The following is an 18,836-nucleotide window of genomic DNA, read 5'->3' on the forward strand; positions in this document are numbered from 1 at the left end:
GGTAGCCGGTCTTACATAGAGCACCTCCGCACTCACCTTGCACATCTGAGCCTCGACACCCCCATTTGTACCTGTGAGTCCTCGGTTGGAGCTGAGTGTGCTGCCACGCCAGAGTCTGTACATGGTTCTTTGAGATAGTCGAGTCCACATGTTCTGGTCCACTGTTGTGTCTGTGTTGTTCTGTTGTTATCCATTGTTTCACTCTTAAGTGCTTTAGAGGGCTTCTTTTTATTGGTCAGCACTTCGAAAGGATACACACAACTATATCATCCAAAAATGTTTTGTTTGTCAGAAATCAAAGTGTAGCGCAGATAATGTGTCGTGCTCTCTACAGTGTGGGTGCCCCTCAGTGCACTGTGCGTGACAATCTCACGCAACAAATGAAAACTCACTCAAACAGAATGAAACACAGGCTGCCCTTCTTCTATGTCCTGCATAAGACGGTTCATGACTTTTGTAAGCACCTTTTGACGAAGAGGGAAAGTTATGCATAGCCGATTATTCATCATGAGAGACTCTCCTTATTGTTGCTTCAACTTTCATAGAAGAGAAGCGTGCACTTGATACTTTTCAAATTAATGAAGCTTTTTCACATGAGAATACCAAGTAAAGATTAAGAAGTTGTGGCGCAGAAGACGAACACAACACTAGGGACAAGAAGATGGCCCCTCCCCCCCCCCCCGCCCCCCCCTTGAAGGAGATGTCTTATTAATGCTTAGACATTTACAAGCACGTGAACTTGAAACGAAATTCACCGTTCATATCCCGAATATGTTCAGATACATTAGAATGCATGGTTCATAAACTAAATTGCTGAAATTTGTCGTACCTGTAGCCACGAATGAATAATCTGTCTTGCGCTGTGATCTTCTGGGCGGAAAATGCCTCTGGAGCTTGCTTCAACGTGGAAAAACTGGGTGGACAGCCGGTATTCTTGCTTATCTAACTGCGGCCTTTCCCCGCAAAGACGCACTCAAGCTTCGTGGATCATCTACGGCCTTAGCCAGGAGCTGTGGGAACCTCGCACGGTTCTCACAAGAGCTCTGCGCATGAGTTTGCTGCTGCGAGAGAGAACGGGTTTAACTGGATGCTGAGAGGGAGGAGGCTCTCTATATGTGTTAGCTTCTGCAGAACACCCCCCAAGAGGAAGCGCTAACACTTTTTTATGCTTGGGCATGTTCTAGACACCTAGCGCTGCATGAGGGAGGGAGGGAGAGTTCGAAAATTGTTTCCATGCTGCTCTGCAGTTTTTTTACGCTGGAGATGAGATTTATTAAGGTTTATTAATTTGGCCGTGTTCAAATTGGCCTGCCATTGAATTTATAAGGCTTTTTAACCTTTGCACTTGAAAACGGGCATAAATTCCCACTTTTCTAACCATTCTGGGACATTATCAACTGGGCCGATTTCATATCTCTTCCGACTCATTTCTGCCAACTCTCATCGGGACGTATTTACATCGTCCGTCCTGCAACTTGTGTGGGCGATCGTAGTGAAAATATTTAATTATAAATTTTTTGATCCTACTAGGGACACCATCTTATCTATGCGCTTGTTCTGATCTATTCTGCACCGTGTTCGGCTATTGCTCTACTTATCATACTATCCGGACACGGTTACATTCCTAGATTACACTGGAAAAAAATTACCCGTACTATTTTTAAATAATTTACTGGTACCAATAAATTCATATATTTATCTTGCGTGCACAAAAATCATTTTCATTTAACTATAGCCGTAGCTAGAAATATTACATCCCTGTGGCTTCTAAACAATTGTCCTCAACTGTAAGGCTTTATGATACTTATGCTGGATGTCTGGAAAATCTTGCAGATCTAATTTCGTCATCCACTCAGCATCTAGAGGGGAGTAATTTGTAATTTTTACTAAGTACTTACAATGAGTGCTTCCAGACTTTAATTGGCGTTCCTGATGATGAATGATCTGCTCTGGAAGAAGTATTTCTTCAGTTTCATCTACCTCAGGAGGATCTTCTGTAACTGGTTCTGCAGGAAGTTCGCCAACGAAAGGTCGTAGAAGCTCATGTGAAAAGCATTAGGATTCTCTAATTCTCTGGAAGATCTAATCTAAATGCTACATCGTTTATCTGTTCTGTAATCTTAAATGGGTCATAATATCTATTGGAAAGTTTTATAACCTTCCCTTTTTGATTGGCCTGTTTCTTAAGTCGCGCTTTATCAAACTTAAGAAGAACAAATTGTCCTTCAGTTAGCTTGAGATCACGACGATGTTTATTTGCTGCTTTCTTATGTTTTTCTTGAGATCTAAGGATAGCGCGTTTCACTTGCGTGTAAGCGGTATCCGGATCTCGAACAAATTAATCTTCTGCAAATATCTTTTCCTTGATGAGAAGGATTGGGGGAAGATGTGGTTTGCCATAGATAACCTTAAAAGAAGCTTTTCCTGTAGAGGAATGTATGGTGTTATTAGGCAAATTCTGCGAGAGGTAGATATTTCTCCCATTCTCTTTGGTTATCTAAGACATAGTACTTCAAAATATCTAGGATTGTGGAGTTAGCCATCTCGCTCTGTCCATATGCCTGAGCATGATAAGCCGAAGAGAAATTCAGCTTAGTTCCTAAGTTCGTAAAAAGTGCTTGCCAAAAATTATTGGTCATTCGTGGGTTGTAATCACTGATAATCTTTCCACGCATACCATGATGCTTAAAAATATGGGGCAAAAATATCTTGGCCATGTGATCAACTTTAATGGTTTTTCTTATTGGAATGAAACGAGCTTGCTTGAATTTGTCTATAATAGTCCAGATTGCATCATTTCCATTCGGGGTATGCGGTAAATCCACAATAAAATCCATGGCAATACTTTGCCAAAGGTACCTGTGAAGGGGCTGAAGCAAGCCAGGAGTCTATGGCGATCATACTTAGCTTTTTGGCATGGTACACACTCTTTGACATATTGATCTATGTCCGTAGTGTTGGCCAAAAAAAATAAAAATCTTTCTAGGGCCTATGTCGTAGACATTATGGCTCTGTGGCCTGCGTAAGGAGAAGCATTGCTTCATCCATTACCTTTGTTCTAAGTGGACGCGCCACACAAAGAGCCTGATGGAAATAAAGGTAACCATCCTTAATAGAGTAGGGAAAGAGTTCGGTACCAGTTTGTAGCTGTTGCCAGATTTCACCAAAATTGGAGTCATGAGAATACATCTCGGGTAGAGATTCCAACTCTTGATGATGTATACTTGTTATGGCATTTACTTGGGGCCATCGAGAGAGCGCATCTACCACCACATTCTTACTTCCCAAAGTGTGTAAGATTTGGAAGTGAAACATGGAGAGAAAATTGGCCCACCTCATCTGTTTCTCAGACAACTTGCGTTGAGAGAGAAAATATCGAAGGCTCTGATGGTTTGTCTTGATCCCAAAAGATAGTGTTTCCAAATTGAGAGAGCATGGATAACTACCATGAATTCCTTCTCATAGATGGAAGCATGAAGTTCTGCATCTTGCAGTCGCCTTCTTTCATAAGCTATTGCGTGGCCTTCTTGGTTTAAAACCGAAGCATCACAATGCACTTCAAATGGTTCCTGAAGATCAGGCACGATGATGATGGGTCCATGGTGTAGGTACTGAAGCTTTTTAAAAGCTTCCTTCTGTTTAACCCCCCTACGAAAGATATCTTTTTCTTGCAATGTGAGATCATGGAGAGGTGCAGCTACATGGGCGAAATGGGGAATAAAACGTTTGTAGTAGGAACATAGGCCGAGAAAACTTCGCACGTCATGAAGCGAAGCAGGCTCTGGCCAATCTGAAATAGCTTGAACCTTTGCTGGGTCCATGCGTACTTGATTATGGGAGACAATGTGTCCCAAATAATGAATCTCTGCTAAGAAAAATTCACTCTTCTTAGCATTAACTTGAAGTTTATGGTGCAACAATTCTTGAAACACAGTCTGTAGGTGTCATTTATGTTCTTCCTGTGTGTGAGAGAAGATTAGGATGTCATCAAAGAGGATTCCTGTGAAGTGTCGATGTCGACGAAAAATTCGGTCCATCATTTGATTGAAAGTTGTTGGAGCGTTAGCAAGGCCGAAAGGCATTACTAGAAACTCGTACAATCCAAAAGTTGTTCAAAATGCAGTCTTATGTATGTCTTTAGGAGCAATATGAATTTGGTGGTTTTAAGATCTATGCGGCTGAAAATTTGTGCCCCTTGTAGTTTGTCGAAGATATCATCGATTTGGGGAATTGGAAATCTATTCTTAATCGTAATCTTATTGAGAGAACGATAGTCAATGCACATTCGAAAAGTGCCGTCTTTCTTCTGAACAAGCAAGACTAGTGAACAGTAAGGAGAAGTGCTAGGTCGAACAAGACCCTTCTCAAGAACTTCATTTACTTGTTTAAGGATTTCTTCGTGTTGTAAGAGACTAACTCGGTAAGGTGGCTGATTTGGGGGTGAACTGCCCGGAATTAGGTCAATACGGTGATCTTCCGGTCTCTCAAGGGGTAATTTGTATGGAAGAGTGTCAGTAAAACAATCTTTATACTGATAAGAATAGTTAGCCGATATTATCTAAATTCGACAACACTTTTTCAGCACTCATCTCTCTATCTTTAACAAAATCAAGTAAGGAGAAAGACACTTCTTTGTTTCTCTTTTCACAGTGATGTGACTGACCATAGGAGTAGGCCAATCATTAGCACTTGCATGTACATCATACTGCTGTCCTTTAAAAGTAAATGAGAGTTTCTTATTTACATAATTTGGGAGAGGATGGATCTTGTAATGCCAAGGCATGCCCAGTATAACATTGCAGCCTTGTATTGGTGCAGCTAGGAAAGACTCTCGATCATAGTACTTCCCAATCTTTAGATTCAAATTTCCTTGCACGGGAGTGGAATTCATAGTCAATCCTTCAAAGACTGATCTTGAACTGATTGGAGTTCCCAATCTCTCGGGAGTAAGTCCAAGAGAGATGAAGTTGTCCGTGGAGCCTAGAGCCCATTCAAGCTACCCCACCCTTTGAGTAACTGTGTTTTTTCTTTCTCCTTTCTAGTGTTGGCTTGTATGTCAGGTACTTAATTCAATGCAGGAGGAGGAGAAGCTTTCTTAAGATGTGGACAATCTGGTTTCCTGTGGCCTTTTTCTCCACAATAGAAACATTTTCCCTCTTCCATGTACGCCTTCAACTAAGAGGAGTGAGGAATTTGCTTTTCTTTGCTCCCTCTGGCTTCTTTTCTAGGCCTTTGGGCTGATCTGAAGGCCGCTTTTGTGTGGAGGTTTCTGTCTCAGTAAGTGAGAGCCTTCTGCTTTGCATGAAAGGTACTAAACTCCTGCTTTCGAGGAGTTCCTTTTGAATGCAAGTTACAAGCTATTAGGGCGGACTGCATTATAATTTGAAGAGTGTTTCTAGGATATAGTTTTATACTTATTTTGAAGTCTTGGTTGAAGTCCCACTTCAAACTTGCGCATCTTCTCTGCATCAGAAATTTTCATGAAGGGAGTGACTTTAAGGAGGACCGCTCACTATAAGGAGGACCACCCAAAATTTGTCAACGTAGTCTGACACAGCTTCATGCTCTCTTTGGGAGAGCCAATCCCATTCTTTGTTCATATCCTCAACAAAGTGGAGAGGAAGGAACTGAGCATAAAACTCCTTTTTGAACCCCTCCCAATCTTTGGGTTTATGTTTCTCTAGAATTGTGGTAACTTGTAAGCCACCAATTGCTACCCGTATCTTTTAGATACATGCTAACGTGGTGGAGTTTAGAGCATTCTGAGAAATTACCTTCTGCAAAGGCCACCTCAAATCGTCAAATAAAAGCGAGAGCCTTCATATCGATCCTCTTTCCGTCAAAGCATTCAAATTTTATGTCTTTATCTCCAGCTTTGAATGTCTTCTTCTTTTTCTTGTGGTGTTTGGACCGCTTCTTGGCGATGGCTTTAGAATCTTTGTCCACCGGAATTTTGTGTCCTCTCTTTTTATGATCCTTGTCGTGCTTTTCTGCTTTTGGTGGTTGATCTACAGCCTTGTCCGGGGGAAACTCGAGTTCTTTATCAGAAATGATATTTTCCAAGTTCTTCATGAAAGAGTAGTTTGGTGAGTAAGTCGGCGAAGATATTTTTTCGTCTTCTTCATGCTGTCGGGAGGTTCCTACTACAAGGTCTCTCTGAGGCTATGTTGACATCCCAGTCTCAGGTATTCCTTGAGTTGGTACTGGGGGATTCCGAGGTGGCTCTTCCACCATCTTTGCTTTCCCTTTTTCAATGGGTCTTAAGCACTTTTTGCACTTCTGTGACTGAGCAAGAGCAGCTTGCAATTCTGCCATTTGCTGCCTGAGCCGCTCAAGCTCTTTTGCTTGTCCTACCATGACAAGTATTTTTTTGCCAAGGACCGTCTCTCCTTAAGAAAGGAAATGAGACGACCTTGCTCTGATACCACTGTTACAGAAATGGAAGTGTGCACTTAATACTTTTCAAATTAATCAAGCTTTTTCACATGAGAATACGAGATAAAGATTAAGAAGTAGTGACACAGAAGACGGACACAACACATGGGACCAGAGGATGGGCTGCCCCCCCCCCCCCCCCCCCTTCTTGAAGGAGATTTCTTATTAATTCTTAGACTTTTACAAGCACGTGAACCTGAAACAGAATTCATCGTTCATATCCCCAATATGTTCTGATGCATTAGAATGCATGGATTCATAAGCTAAAATCCTGAAATTTGTCGTCCTATAGCCACGAATGACTAATCTATCTTGTGCTGTGATCTTCTGGGCGGAAAATGCCTATGGAGCTTGCTTCAATGCGGAAAAACTGAGCAGATAGCCAATATTCTTGCTTATCTAAGTGCGGCCTTTCCCTGCAGAGACGCACTCAAGCTTCGTGGATCATCTGCGACCTTAGCTGGGAGCTGTGGGAACCTCGCATGGCTCTCACAAGAACTCTGTGCAGGAGTTTGCTGCTATGAGAGAGAACAGGCTGAACTGGATGCTGAGAGGGAGGAGGCTCTCTGTACCTGTTAGCTTCTGCAGAACACCCCCCAAGAGGAAGTGCTAACACTGTTTTATGCTTGGGCGAGTGTTCTAGACACATGGCGCTGCACGAGCAATTGTTTTTTACGCCGGAGCTGAGTTTTTTTAAGGTTTATTAATTTGGCCGTGTTCAAACTGGCCGACCATTGAATTTACAAGGCTTTTTAACCTTTGCACTTAAAAATGGGCATAAATTCCCACTTTTCTGGTCATTCTGGGATATTATCAACTCGGCCGATTTCATATCTCTTTCGACTCAATTCTATCAGCTCTTACCGGGACGTATTTACACTGTCTGGCCGGCCACTTGTGTGTGCGACCATAGTGAAAATATTTAATTATAAATTTTCTGATCCTACTAGGGGCACCATGTTATTCATGCGCTTATTCTGATCTATTTTGCACTGTGTTTGGCTACTGCTCTACTTATCATACTATTCGGACACTGATAAATTCCTAGATTACACTGGAAAAAAAATTTCCGGTACTATTTTTAAATAATTAACTGGTACCAATAAATTGAAAACTTCATATATTTATCCTGCGTGCACAAAAATCATTTTCATTTAACTGTAGCCGTAGCTAAAAATATTACATCAACCATACTTCTTTATAATCAACATCCTTGTCATATGTATTCTTCATACCTTGAAAGTCTTCATGATGAGCCAATGTGATCGTAGAGATTCGAGGTACTTTAGAGAGTGTGTCAACAACCACATTATGCTTTCCAGTAGTGCATAACAAAAGTTTTCCCATTTTACATCTTTTCTTGCAAATGCTTTTGAAACACTTCAAGCTTTGACGGTGGGTTCTTACCAAAAACTCATTACCTAGAAGATAATGCTTCTATATCTTCAAAGCATGAACATCTCTCTAACTCTTCTCTATCATTTAGACGTCGACTCTCAAAAGCTATAGCATGGCTTTCTTGATTAAGCACTGCACCTATGCAATTGCCACATGCATGCTTCAACCACAAATGGTTTCATCAAGTCTGGAATGATGAGAACTGGGCCATAAATGAGCTCTAATTTCAGCCTTCGAAAAGTTGCTTGCTTTTTTTCCTTCCATTGAAAACTACTAGAGGCGATATGGGCAAAATCCTTTATGAAGCGGCGATAATAAGAGCATAACTCCAAAGAAGATCGTGCGTATCTTGAAGTTCTGGCCATTCTTGCATTATCTTTATCTTCTCATGATCCATTTGAATGCCTTCTGAAGAGATCACATGCCTAAGGTTATTTATTTTCTGCATGAAGAACTCACTTTTTTTTTGCAAGAAAAAGATCTTTCCATTAGTCAGTAATAACTTCTTAAAGGCTACAAAACCACCTATGCGAGAGAGGGCTACATCAAAAACATGAGGAGACTCTCCAAGCGAGAAAAAAGTATGTACAATGAGGGCTAGAGCACGAGATGGGAGAAGACTGGTGGCTGGTAGTGCAATCTAGGCACACCTTGGACCATGGTGAAGAAGGGCCCTAGGCCCCAAAGACGCAAGAAGGTCTTCTGGCGCTCCCCTCATGCGGTGGGAGCTGCCGTGGAGTCTCTCAAACTGACCCCTGAGAGTATGAATCAGATCTAGCCAAATGTCAGGAACAGTCTCTGTCGGTGGGACGGGGCGAGCCTTGAGGATGCGAAAGCACTGGGCCCGTTGAAACCGGCCTGTTCAATCCAAAAAGGGCGGTAGACTTTACTTTAAACCTTGATTTAGCTTTCACCCATTATTAGTCGTCTATTTTACCTGTACTTTCAAGACACAACAAAGGGGAGAGGGATACAGGCTGCTAGATTGCACCTGTATGAGTAGACGGACACCAGATTGGCCCCTAACTTAGGCGCCCCTTTCGGTATTTCTTTATTGTTCAAAAGAGGGAATAAACGCTGTGGTTCCCTACAAGCTGCCCCGCACAAACTCGGCTGAATTTCCACTGTTCCAGCCTGATTTCGGCAGCATAACTGTACTAGAACCCTTCACGGTCAGTATTCCCACGCATTGACTGACTTTCCCGACGCCTACGGGCACTTTGCAAAACCTGGCGAGAATCTGCAGCACGCTGAATTCTCTGTTTTCAGCCCTGAAAATGCTCCAGATCGCCTGTACAGCGGTCCCCTTGCGTCCCCGAACCTCCTGGGGGTATTTGGGTCCGTTTAGGGCCAAAACCCTAAACCTGCAAAAATACACAGCAGGCTGTAATTCACTGTTTCGGGCTCCGTTCTGCGTGCCGGTCGCATCCCTAGCAAGTCCTCGAGCTCCCGCACCTGTAGGGCTACTTGCCCTTTGAATCGGACGAGATTTCTGGCGTGAAACCTCTCCGAATTCACCTGTACCTGCGGGGGGATTAGCCGCTAGCTAATCCAGTACCTGTGCAAGAGGCTCTTGCCTCGGCAATCGCGCATGAACCCACACAACTGTACATTGGTCAAATGAAAAGCCCACTAGAGGGGCATAACATACTGCCAAAGGGGAGAGAGAGGGCAGTGCGTAGCGTGCAGGGCATCACTCCTGGCACCGCACTGTGCATAAGAGGGAAAGCAAGCACTCCATAGCTCTTAACCTGTGACAGAGACTTGCAAAATGAGCCTCCCAGCTATAAATCACGTTTTTGCCTTCTCTATAAGTAGTAAACTGGCCTCAGAGTGCCAAGTGTCACTCATTTGTGCATTTTCCCGCTTTAGACCCTCGGGTCTAAAAATATCTCACCTGCAGCCTCTGTTGACTTGGCCACAGAGTAACAAAATGATCCCCATGTCAAACTGCACGTAATGACGCGAAGACATTTTCAGGTCCCAAAATAGCAGTTCCCTAAATTTTAGGAGATGCTGCCATTATATCTTTCTAGGTCATCCGACCCTCTTTGTACACTGTGGCCACATCCAAAACTGAAATGTAGCCTCTGTAGCAAAGGATTCCACTTTGGCTAGTCAATGACCCCACTTGGCTAACCATAGTCCTTGTCCAACCTTAGTGCTCTCTTGCCCTCAGGCCTGGACTCCCTCTGGACAGTTCCACACTAGCTATGCAATGCAGGGCAGTTAGATTTCCCGAGGGGTGTTTCCAAAAAGTGAAAGTAAATAGATAATAAGAAAGAAATCAACAAAAAGGATAGATAGTAGTCACACGCTGGTGACATACCCCCCTCTTGAAATCTCAAACGTCCTCGTTTGCATCTATGTCGTCCATGCTTACTGTCAACACTGATGTATTCAACACATGTCGACACATATACGACACATACATGCTCATTGTCAACCCTGGTGTATTCAACACCTCGTCGACTCATGTATTGCCTGCGTGTGAACCCTGTCCCAATGACATAGTGGTAGCTTCGCACTCTGCCATTGCTTTGAGTCACTAACTTTCCAATGACAAAATGGTAGCTGCACATTTTGCCACTGTCTTATAGTACACGTTGGATCCCGTAACACTTTCGAGCATACCCAAACCGACAGTTTAAGAATGCAGTTACACATGTACTCTTTAATAGAAGCAATCACTGTATCCTTGACAAATTGACAAGAAATACTCACTTCTATAGCACTAACCAAACTTTTGGACATTCCATAAGAGCAATTGCCAAACTGACAATCTGTACAGCTCTAACATTCATGTAACAGGTATTTCATTTGAGCTCACTTTAAATACCATGTACATCATTTGTTTCAGAAGCCATTGTCACACTGACAATCCATGTAGCTTTGAAACTCAAGGGGTCAAGGTAGGTTGCAAATCGAAGGCTTCCAGGTAAAGTGATAACACAGTTGGTGACTCTGCAAGTTCACCTTCTTCCATCCACTTAGCATCCATTGGTGGATAGTTTCTGAACTTTACCAAGTAACGCCTAGCAACCTTGCCTTTCACTTTCCTTTCTTTGTGTGCCAAAATCTGTTCAGGGACCAAGATCTCGTCAAGTTCCTCGACTTCCGGCTGATCTTCAGCTGGAATAGCTTCTGGCACATCACCCACATAGGGTCTGAGAAGACTCACATGAAACGCATTGTGAATCTTCCAACTGTCAGGCAATTTCAGCCTATATGCAACATCACTGATTATGTCGCACACTTGAAAAGGCCCATAGTAACGCATGCTGAGCTTTGGAAACAGTCTTTCCTTGCCCTTCATCTTCTTTAACCTTGCCTTTTCAAACCGTAGAAGCACCCAATCACCAAGTGAATATACCACTTCACGACGGTGACGATCAGCTACTTTCTTTTGCTTTGCCTGAGTCCTTTCTAAGGCCACTTTGACCTTCTTGTACATTTCATCCATGTCCTGAACATACTTATCTGCTTCAAATATCTTGTCCTTTGTATGCAGTATGGGAGGAACTTTCTTGCCACCTTCAACTATCTCAAAGGGTGCCTTGCCAGTTGATGAATGCACTGTATTATTGTATGCATACTCCACCAATGGCAAATACTGCTCCCACTTTCCTTTATGCTCTGACACATAACACTTCAGCAGATCTAGGACAGTAGAATTTGCCTCTTCTGACTGCCCATCTGTTTGAGGATGAAATGACGAAGAGAATTTGAGCGTGGTGCCCATATTCTCAAACAAGCCTCTCCAGAACAAACTTGTCATGCGTGGATCACGGTCGCTAACAATCGACTGTGGCATGCCATGATACTTGAAAATATTGCTCATAAACAAGCGTGCCATCTGATCTGGCTTTATCTTCTTCCTGACAGGAATAAAATGAGCCTGTTTGCTGAATCTGCAAATAATGGTCCAAATACCATCGTTTCCTGTCTGCGTTCTCGGAAGATCAAAGATCAAATCCATAGCAATACTTTCCCATGGTTTATCTGGAATAGGTAGTGGTTGCAATAACCCTGGTGCCTTTTGCCTGTCAAACTTGACCTTTTGGCATATTAGGCATTCTCGCACAAAGGCATCCACATCTCTTCTCAATGTAGGCCAGTAGAAGAATGTCTCAACCGCTTTAACTGTAGCATCGATACCACGATGCCCTGCATACGGTGGGACATGACTCTCTTCCATAACTTTGCGTCGCAATGGCTTTGTGACACACAATCTGCCATGCATCATCATGAACCCGTCTTTAAGAAGATAGTGTTCATGATGTTGTCCATCCATTAGTTGTTCGAAGACCCTTGCAAAATCTTCATCATTTGCATACTGTTCTCTCATATCATCAAGTTCATGATGATAAGGAATCGACACAGCTGAAATTTGTGGCTTCCTTGACAAGGCATCAGCCACAACGTTCTTCTTGCCTTCCACATGCACAATCTGAAAATGGAACATGGACAAGATATTTGCCCATCGCATATGCTTCTCAGATAACTTTGTCTGTGTCAAGAAGTATCGCAAGGTCTGATGGTCCGTTTGGACAACAAAGTCTGCACCTAGCAGGTAGTGTTTCCAACTTAAGAGCGCATGAATCACAGCCAGTAACTCTTTCTCATAGACCTGCATGGTCATCTCTGGCCCTTGCAAAATTCTGCTCTCATAGGCTACTACCCTGCCATCTTGCATTAGCACAGCACCAATGCTACTACCGCAGGCGTCACACTGGACCACAAATGACTTCCTAAGATCTGGCAACACAATGACTGGATCTGAAGTCATCTTTTCCTTTAAGAGATTAAAAGCTGAAATCTCTTTCTGTGTCCATCTAAAGGTGACTGCCTTCTTTTGAAGAGCATGTAAAGGTGAAGCAATCTCAGCGAAATTTCGGATAAACCTTCTGTAATAGGAGCATAGTCCCAAAAAGCTTCGGATATCATGCACCGTCTTCAAATTTGGCCATGACTTGATCGCTTCAACTTTTGCAGGATCCATTCTGACACCGTCCTTTGAGACAATGTGTCCCAGAAAGTGAATCTCTTCCAGAAAAAACTTACTTTTCTTTGCATTGATGAGCAACCTATGACTGCGTAGCTCTTTGAACACAATGGCCAAGTGATGCCTATGCTCCTCTTCATTCTTTGAGTAGACTATCATGTCATCAAAGAATGTACCAACAAACTGCTGGTGTGGACGGAAAATTCTGTCCATCATCCTATTAAACGTAGCAGGAGCATTTGTGAGACCAAAGGGCATCACTAAAAATTCGTAAAGGCCAAACGTCGTTCTAAAAGCAGTCTTGTGCACATCCTCTGATCTAATGCGGATCTGATGGTACCCACTCTTTAGATCTATCCTGCTAAACAGAGCTGCTCCTTCTAATTTGTCCATAATATCATCAATTCTAGGTATAGGGAACCTATTCTTGATGGTATTCTTGTTCAGTGCACGGTAGTCGATGCACATACGCCATGAGCCATCTTTTTTCTGCACCAACAATACTGGAGAACAGAATGGAGATGAACTGGGCTGAATCAGCCCTTTTTCTAACAGCTCCTGTACTTGGCCCATTATCTCTTTCTGCTGAGCCGCACTAACCCTGTACGGAGGCTTATTTGGTGGGCTACAGCCTGGCACCAAATCTATCGCATGGTCCTCGGGTCTCTCTGGCGGTAATTGAGACGGTAATGAATCGGAAAAACAGTCACTATACTGTTGTAAAAACATTGACCTTTCTTTATCTAGCACAGATAAATTTGATTCATCACAATCTGACACTTCACGTGCAAAAACCAAGTACGCAGAAAGATGCTTTTTCATTACAGAAGTAATAGCAGAAGCTGATACAGTAGGAATAGACTCCCCTTTAAGCTTTACATCCAGAATATGAGTCTTTCCCCTGCTCTGTACAGTGATCTTTTTGTTGTAGGCATCCATGATTCCCTGTACACGAAACAACCAAGGAATACCTAACAACACATCACATCCGTCCAGTGGCATGATGTAAAATTCTTCGGCATCTACATAGGACTGGATATGTAGACGCAACTTTCCAATGATGGGTGTCACAGCCTCTGTATGGCCAGGACATGCCAAACCTGCCTCTGCTGTATACCCCATCTCTTCAGGTCTGGTTCCCAACTTTGAAGCCAATTCTGGGGAAATAAAGTTGGCTTTGGCACCTGGATCAAAGAAGATAAGCACTGTTTGATCCCTAACCTTTCCCCATGCTCTGCAAAGCTCACTTGCATCTGAATTTGGCTTGTCGCCCACCATATCTGGCACTAGACCAGCCATGGGCTTCTTTCCTTTCTTGTCTTCCTTGTCTTCAGAATCAGCTGGCCTTTTCTTTGTAGGACAGTTGTAAGCAATGTGGCCAGGCTGCTCACATATAAAGCATTTGTTCTCTGTCCTCAGGACCTTCTTTTGCTCTTCTGACTTGCGAGGAAAACGTCTTTTCCATTTCTTTGCTGGTCCTTTTTCTGATTCAGCCGTAGCTTTGTCTTTCCCTGCGTTGGCTGACTCCTGAGTCCCTTTAGGAGCCTCATTGGGAACGTGCTTCTTGGCTGAATTTTTCTTGCCTGATCCTGCCTTGACGCCAGTGTTAAATTCACAATCTTCTCCCTTGAGCAAACCATTGCCAGTGTTTGCTACCTCGATGAGCTGCGTCAAAGTAGTGACTTTTGTCTTCGTGCAGTATTTTCTCAATCCTTTGGGTAGGCCACAACAGTATTTTTCAATCTGTTCTGTCAATGGCACAAACCTATAGGAAGTTACTGGAAGTAGAGCTTTCCAAAACTTCCGATTGTAATCATCCAGATTTCTGCAAGTGGCAGCATTAAGCTGGTGCCATTCTGTCATGACATCTGCTTCGAAATCATCAGATAACCAAGCTGCTGCAAAAATCTGCTTGAAGTAAATCCATGTGGACGGAGCTTGCCCTTGAAGCAATAAAGTTGTCCACCATTGTCCCGCATTCCCTGTCAAGAAAGTGGCTGCCTTGCGGACCTTTGAAGCCTCTGTAAAGTTTCCCCCTGCATAGGCCTTATCAAACTGCTGGAGGAATGAAAGAGCCTTCTTCCTGTCATCAAACCCTGTAAAGGTCGTGAATGACACACCTTTGCCACCTTCTTTGTACGGAGTTGGCCTCTCCAGCGGCGTTAAATTGTCATATGGAAGTGACTGAAACATGGGAACACTAATAGGGTTCATCTGTGTTCCTTGGCCGCTATTAACTTGACCTGGAAATGCCATATTTGGCTGCTGATTTGTAATTCCAGCCATACCAAAATTTGCTTGTGGCATCCCAAATTGTCCCTGAGTGCTTTGAAACCCTGGTTGCATACCCATGACACTGTACATGGGGTTAGGCATCATCGTTTGAGCACCCCCAAACACTGTTCCTGGCGTATAAAACTGATTTCCAGGTGCATGACCAGCCATGCTCTGAAATACCGATCCACCTCCAAAATAGCCAGGGTGTACTGAAGGTGGTGGGAAGACCTGTTGCATAGCCTGTAGGTTGCTTCCCTGCCCATTAGAACCAGCTATAGGCTGCTGAAAGGTGGCGGGCTGAATTGGTACAGCTTGAAAAACTGGCATCTCAGCCACCTGTTCTTGCACCTTAGGCACAGGTTGTGGAGACTGCATGTTCTCCGTCAAGTGTACAGGTGTTTCCATTGACTGTGCGGTATGAATCACTTGTGCTCGAGCCTTAACAGGCTTTTGAATATGATCCAGTGACCCAACTTGCTGAGACGGAACAGGAGGTTGTAGAAAGGCTAAAAACCTCGGGTTCTGCATTACTTGTGTGAACATAGCCACAGCAGTAGCCAACTGGGTCCTGAATATATCATCATCCGTCTGTGGTGGTCTTGAGGACTCACCCACTTCATGTGTCTGTTGACCCTGTGAAGAGGAAACCTCTTCAGTCACATCATCTGGTCTGTCAGCCATAATTGCAATTCCCTGTGTCTGGTCTATGATCCCCTGTGTCTTCAAGCCCAAAACTGACCAAGGCTCACTTCTATGGAAAAAAGTGATTTAATCCCGTCGATGGAACCATGAAACCGGCCTGTTCAATCCAAAAAGGGCGGTAGACTTTACTTTAAACCTTGATTTAGCTTTCACCCATTATTAGTCGTCTATTTTACTTGTACTTTCAAGACACAACAAAGGGGAGAGGGATACAGGCTGCTAGATTGCACCTGTATGAGTAGACGGACACCAGATTGGCCCCTAACTTAGGCGCCCCTTTCGGTATTTCTTTATTGTTCAAAAGAGGGAATAAACGCTGTGGTTCCCTACAAGCTGCCCCGCACAAACTCGGCTGAATTTCCACTGTTCCAGCCTGATTTCGGCAGCATAACTGTACTAGAACCCTTCACGGTCAGTATTCCCACGCATTGACTGACTTTCCCGACGCCTACGGGCACTTTGCAAAACCTGGCGAGAATCTGCAGCACGCTGAATTCTCTGTTTTCAGCCCTGAAAATGCTCCAGATCGCCTGTACAGCGGTCCCCTTGCGTCCCCGAACCTCCTGGGGGTATTTGGGTCCGTTTAGGGCCAAAACCCTAAACCTGCAAAAATACACAGCAGGCTGTAATTCACTGTTTCGGGCTCCGTTCTGCGTGCCGGTCGCATCCCTAGCAAGTCCTCGAGCTCCCGCACCTGTAGGGCTACTTGCCCTTTGAATCGGACGAGATTTCTGGCGTGAAACCTCTCCGAATTCACCTGTACCTGCGGGGGGATTAGCCGCTAGCTAATCCAGTACCTGTGCAAGAGGCTCTTGCCTCGGCAATCGCGCATGAACCCACACAACTGTACATTGGTCAAATGAAAAGCCCACTAGAGGGGCATAACATACTGCCAAAGGGGAGAGAGAGGGCAGTGCGTAGCGTGCAGGGCATCACTCCTGGCACCGCACTGTGCATAAGAGGGAAAGCAAGCACTCCATAGCTCTTAACCTGTGACAGAGACTTGCAAAATGAGCCTCCCAGCTATAAATCACGTTTTTGCCTTCTCTATAAGTAGTAAACTGGCCTCAGAGTGCCAAGTGTCACTCATTTGTGCATTTTCCCGCTTTAGACCCTCGGGTCTAAAAATATCTCACCTGCAGCCTCTGTTGACTTGGCCACAGAGTAACAAAATGATCCCCATGTCAAACTGCACGTAATGACGCGAAGACATTTTCAGGTCCCAAAATAGCAGTTCCCTAAATTTTAGGAGATGCTGCCATTATATCTTTCTAGGTCATCCGACCCTCTTTGTACACTGTGGCCACATCCAAAACTGAAATGTAGCCTCTGTAGCAAAGGATTCCACTTTGGCTAGTCAATGACCCCACTTGGCTAACCATAGTCCTTGTCCAACCTTAGTGCTCTCTTGCCCTCAGGCCTGGACTCCCTCTGGACAGTTCCACACTAGCTATGCAATGCAGGGCAGTTAGATTTCCCGAGGGGTGTTTCCAAAAAGTGAAAGTAAATAGATAATAAGAAAGAAATCAACAAAAAGGATAGATAGTAGTCACACGCTGGTGACACCCGTCAGATGAACGAGAGTGTCAGGCCGCAGACAAGCTCCCAACACCACTCTCTACTAGTGTGCATATCCCAGGGCTATGTGGCAATAGACCCATGGGGCGTCCTCACCTCGCAAACACTGGTGTGCGCATGGCGAGGACCCACAATCGCAAAGAACTTACCAGTAACTGTGTCACCCACCTGAGTCCATTGAGATGCTTGACGATGTAAGGCAAACTCTTGTGGTGCCCGCCTTGTGACATAATCCGCATCCGAGTGACCTCGAGAGAGCCGTGCCTGAAGTGACTGTATGACCCATGCCCAAGAAGAGCATGCAGTCCATAGGGCTATATTCTCTGTCCAGGAATCCTCATGTACAAATACATAGCATGGATCACACTGGATATTATGTCACAATGTGTCTACAACGAGCTGCATCATGCGGCGTCACACTTTAACTTTGCTAGGGGCCAAAGTGTTTGTAGCAAGTCTGTCACTCCCACGTCCCTCGTGTGGTGTGAGAACTCAAGAGCCTGGACTTGGAGCCAATCGAGTACTTTATGCAGAGTCCACAAGAGTATAGAGCCCGAGGGGACAATACCGAGTGGTGGGAGAAGGTGTGAGTTGCAATGGTCTGCCGTTCGTGTTCTTTGCCAGGCAGTGAGCTCTGGTTGCTTGAGGAACTTTGGACTGTGTACCACCACATTGCCTCTAAGAAGAGGAACGGTCTTGGGATCCAAAGGACCAATGATTTAGTGTTCTTGAGCGCTAACTTGCGCATGCTTTGCAAGGGAACATACAAAGAAGGCAGATCCCTTCACTGAGTGGGAAATGACGCAGGATGAGGCCACTTTGGTCAATGAGCATTTAGAAGACAAGGCAGAGAGAGAGAGGCAGAGGTGGCTCGTGATCTCAGCCTTGATGACTTCAAATTTCAGAACGTGGAGATTTATATTTCGCCTTCTCATGAGGCAAGCACTTCCGGGGCTTAATGTGCCATAGTAGTCTCACCTTGTCCCTAGTTAGGCTTTTGCCTCTTCATCACTTGCCATTTTGAGCCCTTGAGGCATGTACTTATCTACTTGTATTCGCCATCATGCCACTGATGTTTTATTGGCGTATTTTGCTATTATGATTCATGTTTCTTGTCTTTTTGGGGTGCAATACAATGGCTCTTAGCACTATGGTACCTATGTGTAGCTCAAAAAAATCAAGAAAAAATGCTTTTGTTTTTGCTGTTCTGGGCACCCAGCTTTTGCCGTCCCGAGCCTGTTCATTGTTCTCTATACCATGTTTCTATGTCAATGAGCCACTAGCCTCCTTAGTTAGTTGGTCATTGATTAGTAAAGGCTAGGATTTTGCATTAGCTTTGATGGTTTTTTTAAATCTACTCTGATTAATAAAATCCTAGCTCTAATCTTCTCTTGCACACTTAAATGGACAATGTTGTTTAATCATCTTGATCAATAGCACT

General features: G+C 44.0%; 1 protein-coding gene across 6 annotated transcripts in view; it reads left to right on the forward strand.

Moving 5' to 3' along the window:
• The window catches only part of LOC147449928 (ARM repeat superfamily protein), a 134,393-nt gene that overhangs the window by 69,327 nt on the left and 46,230 nt on the right, over window positions 1-18,836 (forward strand). The window lies entirely within an intron of this gene.

The sequence above is a fragment of the Adiantum capillus-veneris genome, chromosome 10 (assembly GCF_014529385.1).
Source record: "Adiantum capillus-veneris isolate H3 chromosome 10, ASM1452938v2, whole genome shotgun sequence".
NCBI classification, from domain to species: Eukaryota; Viridiplantae; Streptophyta; class Polypodiopsida; order Polypodiales; family Pteridaceae; genus Adiantum; species Adiantum capillus-veneris.